A 9,921-nucleotide genomic window follows, 5' to 3' on the forward strand; every position below is an offset into this window, starting at 1 on the left:
ACTAAGTGCTTCTACAAACAAAACATTAGAAATAGATAAATCTTTAGAGATTGCTATTCTACCCAAACCTAAAACTTTTCCCCTTGAGTTATCACCATAGGTGACATGTTCATGATCGCCGGGGTCTTCAAGAGAGGTGAACATGCTATCATTGCCGGTCATGTGTTGAGAGCAACCGCTATCAAGTACCCAATGTTTTCCACCAGCTTTGTAGTTCACCTACACACATGAGAATTCACTTTTGAGTTTTAGGAACCCAAACAAGCTTTGGGCCTTGCACATGTGTGACAAGAGCTTTTGGGACCCAAAGTTGCTTGGGGAGCTTCTTCTTTGACTCCTTAGTGAGTTTGCCAATGAATTTGGCCTTCACCTTGCCCTTCACTTTACTCAAGAGAAAATGGTTATTTTGAAACATTGATGAGTAATTCTTGGGTAAATTAGGAAGAGGACGTGATGGTAAAGTGCACTCCCTAGTGTGGTGCCCGGTGACTTGGCAATGTTGGCAATATGAACCAACTTCCTTGATGAAGCTAATATTGATCTCCGGAGACGGAGTAGTAGCTATGTTTGGCTCCGGAAATGAACCCAGACCTCTCTTGCCATAGTCACGGGCGTTGTTGAAGAGAATCTCCTTGTGGATGTATTCTCCTCTTGAGAGCTTCTCCACACTACTCTTGAGGCTTGCTACTTGATCCATCAATTCCTTTTCCCTAGAAGGTACAAGCTCGGGCAAAGCATTAGTAGCATTTGCATTAATGAGTAGGTCATCACATGAAGTAGAAGCATTGACCTTCTCAATAGTTTCATGAGCAAAGTTCTCAAGAGTTGGGTCAATTGCTTCATAGGCAAATTCAAGTTCCTGATACTTGTGAGCCAACTCTCTATGCTCTTGTTTAAGCTTTTTGTGGCTCTCTTCAACTTGCTTAGCAAGTACAAGTGACTCATTGTGCTTTTTGAGCAAGTCCTTGTACTTGCCAAGCAAATCGGAGTGGGCAAACTCTAACTTGGCATGAGTGCTCTCAAGAACCTTGACTTTGCCCTTTTCCCTCTTGATAACGGATGTATACTCATTAATGAGGTTAGCAAACTCATTAGGGTCAAGCTCATCATCACTATCATCTTCACTCTCACATACCTTAGAGTTACCTTTGGCCATGAGGCACATTGGAGGTGGATGTAGCGATGGTTCTTCATTTGTGAGGGCGATGGTGACAATGTCTTCTTCATCACTTGAATCTTCGCTTGATGAGACATCGGTCACCCACTCTTGCTTTTCCACCAAGAAGCTTCTCTTGGTGTTGCCCTTTTTCTTTGGGAAGAGCTTTGTCTTCTTGTCATGGCTCTTCTTCTTCCCAAGCTTCTTGTTCTTGTTTTTCTTCTCATCCTCTTCATCATCACTTGAATCATGGCGATGTTTGCCTTTGTTGTCCTTCTTTCTCTTGTCCGGCTTGGGGCAATCGGGAGAGATGTGTCCTTTTTCCCCACAATTGTAGCATGTTTTGTACTTGACATCTTCCCTATACCGGAACATCCTTCTTTTGGGGTCAAAGTTGTAGCCCTTCTTGTTTATCTTGTCGCTCAAGCGTGTGAACTTTCTCATCATGAGAGCAAGTTCCCCATCTTCTTCATTATCGGATGAGCTTTCATGATGATCTTCTTCTTCATTGCTTGAGCTAGATTCTTGCTTGACCATCTTGATCTTGCGGTGCTTGTTGGCCTTGGTTTTGAGAGCAATTGATTTGCTTGTTGTTGGCTCTTCGGTCATACCAAGGATACTCATTTCATGAGCGCGAATTTCGCCCACAAGCTCTCCTACTTCCATTGTATCAAGATTCTCCTTTTGAAGCATAGCATTGATAATATTGTACTTGGGCTTCGGAAGGAGCATGAGAATCTTGCGGTTGATGGAGCCACTGTCAATTTTAGAAACTTCAAGTGCATTAATGTCCTTGACAATGACATTCAAGCGAGAGTACATATCATTGCAATTTTCATGAGCTAGCATTTTAAAAGAATCATACTTAGCTCTAAACAAGTGATATTTTTGCTCACGAACTTTAGTGGAGCCTTCATGAATTTCAATGAGCTCCTTCCAAATATCACTTGCTAAATCCAAGCCATTAACTCTAGCAAAGACTTCCTCACTAATGGCTTCGAAAATTGCATTTCTAGCCTTGGCATTCCATTTTAATTGTTCGGTGGTGGGAGTTCCGGTGAACCCGGTCTTAGTGGCCAACCACACTTCGGGGGCAATCGCATCAAGGTATGCGGCCATGCGAACTTTCCAATAAGCAAAGTTCTTGCCCTCGAAGTGAGGCGGTGAACCACCCATCTTGGCCATAGCTCTAGGCGGTGAAGCCTAATGATCCAAATGAGCAACGAGGCTTTGATACCAATTGTAAGGATCGATGGACCAAGAGGGGGGGTGAATTGGGCCTTTTTCAAATTTATAAGATAGTTAAAACAACCTTAACCTATGCAAAGCTAGTAAGGCTCAATTCACCAACCGGCTAAACAAAGCAAACTACACAAGCTAACTAAGAAAGGAAACTAAGCAAGGTAGAGCTAAGCTATGATCTCTAAGGTCAAGCACATGAAAGATTGCATGAAAGTAAGTGCTTGAAAAGAGTGAGAGTGCAAGAGACAACCGGATTTTTCCCGTGGTGTCGATGTGTTGGCACACACCCCTAGTCCACGTTGTGACACTCACTAAGAGTCTTGTCACCTCCTATGTCACCGAGACTTGGGCGCTCACTAAGAGTCTCCGTTCACCATCCCGGCGTGGTGGAGCTCAAGCCACGTACAATCTTCTTCTCCGGGCTCCCACAATCCTTGGCAAGCTCCGCGAGAAACACCTCGATCACCAAGATCACCTAGGTGATGCCAATCACCAAGAGTAACAAGCTAAGGCCTTCACTTGAGCAAGAACCGATCACCAAGAACGGATGCACACAAGCTTCTCTCTACTCAAGTCCTTAATCTTGTTTCTTGATTGATTGAATGAACAAATATGTGAAGGATGAAGCTCAATGTGGCTCTTGACTATAGTATGAGTGTTTGGATGTTGCCTGGTGTCAAGAGTAGCAAAATGACCCATTGGAGGGGTATATATAGGCAGCTCACACAAATAGAGCCGTTGGAGAAAAGCTGCAGAAAACTGCGTAGCGCCGGTTAATCCGACGTACCTCCAATAGTCATCGTCGGTTTAACCGATGAATGTAAACTGCCCCTTCTGAAAACTAGCCGTTACAACTTGGGCAGATTAACCGACGTATCATCGGTTTAACCGGTGAGTGTAGTTGTCCACTGATCAACTGAAAAACCAAGTCTCTGGACAACTGTACCGACGTTAACTCAAACCTATCGTCGGTTTAACCGGTGAGTACAACTTCTGAATTCCTTTGAAAAACCATCTCACTGGTCAATTGCACCGAGGTCTTGATTCAAACATCGTCAGTTTAACCGGTGTATAGAACATGAAATACCCTGTAAAAACCAACTCTGGACTAATGCACCGACGTTAAATTCAAACACGTCGGTTTAACCGGTGTATTGAATTGTCCAGACTCTGCTGACTTCGTTTAACCGACGTATAGAAAATTGAGAGCGTCGGTTAAACCGGTGTATTGACTTTTTCTGATTTTGTCTTTTCTGATTTGAGTCTTGAATGAAATCCAAATATTCTTGAGATATAGTTTGAGAACCACTTATTTGAACTTCTAGAAACCTGAGTGACCATAGTGTGCATCCATTTTCAAATGATCATGTCCATGCTCAAGTTACTTAGCCTTAACCCCTCTTAATAGTGCGATCACTACAAAACTATAAAACCTATACTAACCTAAGTGTCCTTCTCAACCTTGTGACACTTAGGACTAGAAAGATCCTTAGCCTTGACATATATAAGTTGAAAACCGAGATCGCCTTTTTGAATAACCGAAATTGAGGGGCCTCTTTTGACATATGACCAAATGAGCGATAATGATCTATTAAGCTGCACAAACTCATTAGTCACAATAATGGTTGTCATTAATCACCGAAACATACCTTGAGGGCCTAGATGCTTACAACGAGTGAATTAACCATTGGACGACTGGTTCATTATGACAAGGGATCATCCTTCTTTCCAGAATGTCAAGTGGAGCAACTTTGATATTGCCATGAGCATCAACCAGTGGAAGATCAGGTGTGGGTACTACCTTAGGGCCAATGTGCTTTTTCAATTGACTTACATGGAACACACGATGGAGTTGACAGCTGTCAGGTAGTAAGATTTTGTAGGCCACTTTTCCAATCTTTTCGAGCACTCTGAAAGGTCCATAGTACTTGGAGTGAAGCTTGAGGGATCTATGGATGCTGAGAGATGAGTGTCTATAGGGTTGTATCTTCAGATAAACCATGTCACCCACTTCCAATTGTCTTTCTGTGCGATGTTTGTCAGCTTGATGTTTGATACAACTTGTGCTTTTAATAGATTATCCCTGATAAGTTGGTTTGCTAACTGCCTAGTCTGCAAAATAGCTCTTGCTGCATCTTCTGGGCAGTCAGGTAGAATGACCTCAGCAACTTGTGGTGGAGGAAAACCATAGAGAGCTTGGAAGGGTGTAATATTGAGAGATGTGTGGTAAGATGTATTGTACCACCATTCAGCAAGAGAAATCCAGTAATACCATTTTTTTGGTGTTGTGAACCACATGCGTCTCGAGTAATTTTCCAGACATTGGTTGACTCTCTCGGTCTGCCCATCTGTTTCTGGATGATAAGCCGTGCTAAGGTGAAGTTTAACTCCCAATGACTTGAACAATGCTTGCCATAAGTTACTTGTGAATATTCTGTCTCTATCTGTCACTATGACAGTGGGTAGGCCATGCAGTTTGAAGATGTAGTCCATATAGAGGGTAATGACATCTTGTACTTGAAAGGGGTGGCTTAATGTGAGAAAATGAGCATATTTGGTAAATCTATCAACAACAACTAGTATCACATCTTTGCTGTTGGATTTGGGCAAACCCTCCACAAAGTCCATTGAGATGTGTGTCCATGCCATTTTTGGTACTGGCAATTGTTCCAACAAGCCAGGATAGGGATTATGTTCAGATTTGTTTTTCTGACATATAGGACAGGCCTTGACATACTCCTTAACTTGATGATGCATATTAGTCCAATAAAACACAGATTTGAGTCTTTTGTAAGTAGCTCACTCACCTAAATGTCCCCCTAGTGCAGATTGATGGAAACTGTCCAACCACTGAAGTTTCAGATTTCCAGTGCTTCCAATGAATATTTTGCCCTTGTACCTTAGGATACCATTCTGCAGTGTCATCGATGGAACAGCTGCCTTGTCAATGCTGAGTTTGGCAAGAAGATCTTGACACTTTGTATCCTCATTATAAGATGTAATTACTTGTTCAATCCATACGGGAACTACACAAGAGAGGGCTAATAAGTCAGCATGACTAGCTCTGGATAAGGCATCTACTACTTTGTTTTCTTTGCCTTTCTTGTATTCCACCACATAGTTAAAGCCCAACAATTTTATCAGAAGTTTGTGCTGAATTCCATCAACCAGTCTCTGTTCATGAATATATTTGAGGCTTTGCTGATCAGTTCTAATCACTACGGAGGAACTAGCCAAATAATGTTTCCATTTTTTTAAAGCTTCCAAGATTGCTATGCTTTCTTTGTCATATGTAGATAAGGCTGCTGCCTTTGTGCCCAATGTTTTACTGAAGTAGGCTATTGGCTTGCCCTGCTGCATTAAAACAGCACCAATACCATGTCCACTTGCATCACCTTCTAATACAAAAGGTAATGTGAAATTTGGTAGAGCCAAAACTGGGGGTGTTGACATAGCCTGTTTCAGACGCTGAAATGCTCTCTCTTGTTGTTCAGACCAAAGAAAAGCATCCTTTTTCAATGCGTCATATAATGGTCTACAAATCACTCCATAACCTTGCACAAATCTTCTATAGTACCCGTTAATCCCAAAAATGCTCTGAGCTGAGTAATTGTGGTAGGTGAAGGCCATTGCTTGATGATGCTCAATTTTTGTGGATCAGTAGCTACTCCATCCTTACTGATGATATGACCAAGATACTCTATTTCACTTTGAGCAAAAGAGCACTTGCTCATTTTAGCATACAACTTGTTGCTTCTCAAAACTTCCAAGGCAGATCTCAAGTGGAGCACATGATTAACCATAGTGGAGCTGTATATCAAAATATCATCAAAGAAAACCAATGCAAATTTTCTGAGATGTTGAGCCAGAACTTAATTCATTAGTGACTGAAAGGTGGCTGGAGCATTGGTTAGTCCAAATGGCATAACCACATACTCAAAATGGCCTAGATGTGTAGAAAATGCTGTTTTGTGGATATCTTCGCCTTCATTCTTATCTGATGATATCCAGACCTCAAGTCAATTTTAGAAAATATCTGAGCTCCAAACAGTTCATCTAACAAGTCTTCAATGATTGGTATTGGATACTTATTCTTCACAGTGTTGGAATTAAGCTGTTTGTAATCCACACAAAGCCTCCAGGTTCCATCTTTCTTTTTGACAAAAATAACTGGAGGAGAGTATGGGCTTATGCTTGGTCTAATCATTTGAGATGCCAACATGTGTTTGATCAATTCCTCTAAAGCATTTTTCTGATGAAATGGAAGTCTGTAAGGTCTCTGATTAACCACTTTTGTGTTATCCAGCAATACAATGGAGTGATCCACTTCTGTTGGAGGTGGTAATTCGGTAGGTTCCTGAAATACATCCTGGTAGTCATGTAGAATTGTGGAGATGGCAGGTGGTAAGGCTTGGAGATTCTCAGGAACAGTCTCTTGAGAGATGGTGTTGAGTACAACTACTGATGAACAAGCTTGCTTCTTCAAAACATGGCACAACTTCTTTGGGCTAATAAGCAAGTTGTGGGGTGGTAGAGACTCATCCTAGAAGGTGATGTGTTGAACACCATCCTTAGTCACAGTGAGTTTCTAGTTCTCAGGTTGAAGCCCACTATGCTATGAGCAATGATCTAGTCAGCTCCCAAGATGATATCATAACCTTGCAACTCTAAAAGTTTGAAATCAGAATTGAATTCCTGGCCTTGGATGGAATATGAACAAACAGAACAAGCTGTTTCACTTAACATTGTATAACCATTGGCAGTTGCTACTTGTAAAGGTGATGTAGCTGAAATCTGAAACTTGTGCTTTGTAGCAAATTTTGCATTGATGAATGGAATATCACTGCCAGTGTCTATCAGAGCAATAGCTGTAATTTTACCAAAGTGCAATTTTAGTGTAAATATAGTTGCAGATGAAGTAGAGCCACATAAGGCATGCATAGAGACCTGAGCCACAGGAATGGGTGGAGCATCATAAAATTCTCCATCTTCTGACTGAGTTGTATCATCAATTACTTCAACCTCCTCTTTGCCTTCTTCATTTTCAACAAGCATCATGGAGAAATTTTGTTTTCCTTTACAAACATTTGTATGTCCTGGAACCCATGGTTCCCTACATTTGAAACATTTCCCAGCTGCTCTCAGATCAGCTATTGTAGGGTTAACACTCTTTAGGCTCAGGTGGTTTTTGTTCCTTGGGCCACTGTTTCACTGGTTTCTGCAATTGGGGGTACATGGTGTACTTCCTAGGTGGAGGATTAGCTTGTTCCAACCTTCTAGCAAACTAGAAAGCTTGAGTGAGGGAGGATGGTTTGTGGCATTGCAGATGATGTTGTATATACTCCTTAAGGCCTACAATAAAACTGGAGACAAAATAATCTTCCTGTAGAGATGAATTGTTTCCTTTCACCAAACCCATAAACTCTTCAAACTTGTCAATGTATTCAGGAACAATAGCTGTTTGCTTGAGATTGTGGAATTGGCCAATAATTTCAGCAATGGAAATTTCCAAAAACCTATCTTCCAACAATCGACTAAATTGGTGCCATGGTAATGTGGAAGGATTGCATCCTATGCCTCTCCACCAATACTTAGCTTTGACATTCAAGTACATAACTGCTATTTTAACCCTCTCCTCAGTAGGAACAGCAGCAAGCTCAAAGAATTTTTCAGACTTCCTAATCTAGCCATCAGGATCATTACCATCAAATTCAGGAAATGATAATTTGGGTCCTTTGCTACCACTCTTTGTTGGAACTGCATCTGGGATGCAAAGTGCTGTTGCCTCTGATTGATTTGTGGCTGATAATCCATGTGCTGTGTTGGGGTAGTATGAACAGCAAGGTGTGGTGGTTTGTGGGTATACATAGCAGAGGAAGGCAGTGTATTGTTCTAGTCTCTATTGGCTGCTTCATAAAAGACTGCTAGTTCCATCTCACTCCTGGGGCAATCATGCAAATCATAGTCAGTTTCTCTCATCTCCTGATCTCTAGTAGTCTCTCCATGGTCAGAACTATTGAAGAATTGGGCCTTGGTTGAGTCAGGAGGGATGTAAAAATAGCGAGAGCCTTGCTGATATGGTGGACCGAAATGAGTAGACTTGTGGATGTGATGAACTGGCTTGCCCTTAACATTAGAGCCCTTATCTTCGGCAATTCGAGATTCTTCTCGAACGTATAATTTATCAATCTTTCCAAGGATCTTATCCAGGGTATGCTCCTGAGTAGTGTTGCGTTCTTCCTGGGTCTTCATAAAGGAATCCAAGCTACGGCGAATTCCATCCACTTCCATGGCTGTTGCATAAGCAACCACATCAGAGTCACTTGGCTGCACCATCTCCTTCTTGCAAATTCGATTCGAGAAAAGCTCTCCCCAAGATAGATCTGCAAGATCGGTCTACCATCGCCTGAGTTACGAAAGTAGCTACGAAATTTTATACAAGGACAAGCCCTGCAACCCTTGCTACTGGTAACTCGCCACCAATGCCTCCTCGGTTCTGAATTGACCATGGCTCCCGGATTTTTACACAAGAACTTGTCTTGCAACCCTCGCCTTGTTCAATTCAACTGATAATGAATGGGATTTGGGGGGTGTTGTTCATGGATCCGGGTGGGATGGGTGGGATTTTGCACGAGTGAGTCGAAACCACCTATTCACCGTGCCAATCCGACTAGATCCAGAACTATGGCTTTGGAAAAGAGAAAAAAATTCTGGCCAAGGAACAACCAGCTCTGATTACCAATTGTGAGGAACGAACTATTCTGACTAAACTAAGATACTCTAGATCGATGGATTAGAAGAACGAAAGAAAAATTCAGCTAGGATGTAACTGCAATAGGGAAATTTAGTACCAGTACACAGCGGTGGTCTGATCTCCACGCCGACATGGAGACAGCGCCTACAGCTAACCCTAGCTAACAGAACAAGTTCTTCTTCCACGATAAAGTGTGACAAGCCACCTACTCAGCCTTTTAACAGTTGGCGGCCTGATTACATTAAGGATTTAATTAACAGACGCTTAAACAGATGCTAAGTTCAGTTCTTAACAGCTACTCTTCTACGACAGCGCACTGACTGCTGTAGCACGTCATAAGTTGTCGGAAGCCGTTAGATGACAATCGGACGATGAAGACGAAGTCGCTGAAGCGGTATGATGAACGCCGACTTCCCTTGGCGCCACAAGACTGAATGCTTCTGAAGACTGAACCCACTGAATGGCAATGCCTTGCCTGACACTCGCGGATGCTGCGGACGAAGGCCAGGTCCTCGCCCTCCTCGTCATCATCCGAGGGGAGACCATTGCTAATTTGCTACCCACCGCCGCCGGGGTCGTCGCCGCGGCGAGGGTGGGGGTGGAGGGCCTGGCAAGGCAGGTGGAGGAGACCTGCACAACCGCGGCGTCCAGGTCGGCCGCGGACAGGATGTAGGAGCGGCGCAGCGCAGTGCGTCGATGTCCTCCGCCAGGTTGATCTGGCGAAGGGGGATGTTCAGGCTAATCATGACGGAGCAGCTGCAGAGCTGGT

The sequence above is a fragment of the Panicum virgatum genome, chromosome 8N (genome assembly GCF_016808335.1).
Source record: "Panicum virgatum strain AP13 chromosome 8N, P.virgatum_v5, whole genome shotgun sequence".
NCBI classification, from domain to species: domain Eukaryota; kingdom Viridiplantae; phylum Streptophyta; class Magnoliopsida; order Poales; family Poaceae; genus Panicum; species Panicum virgatum.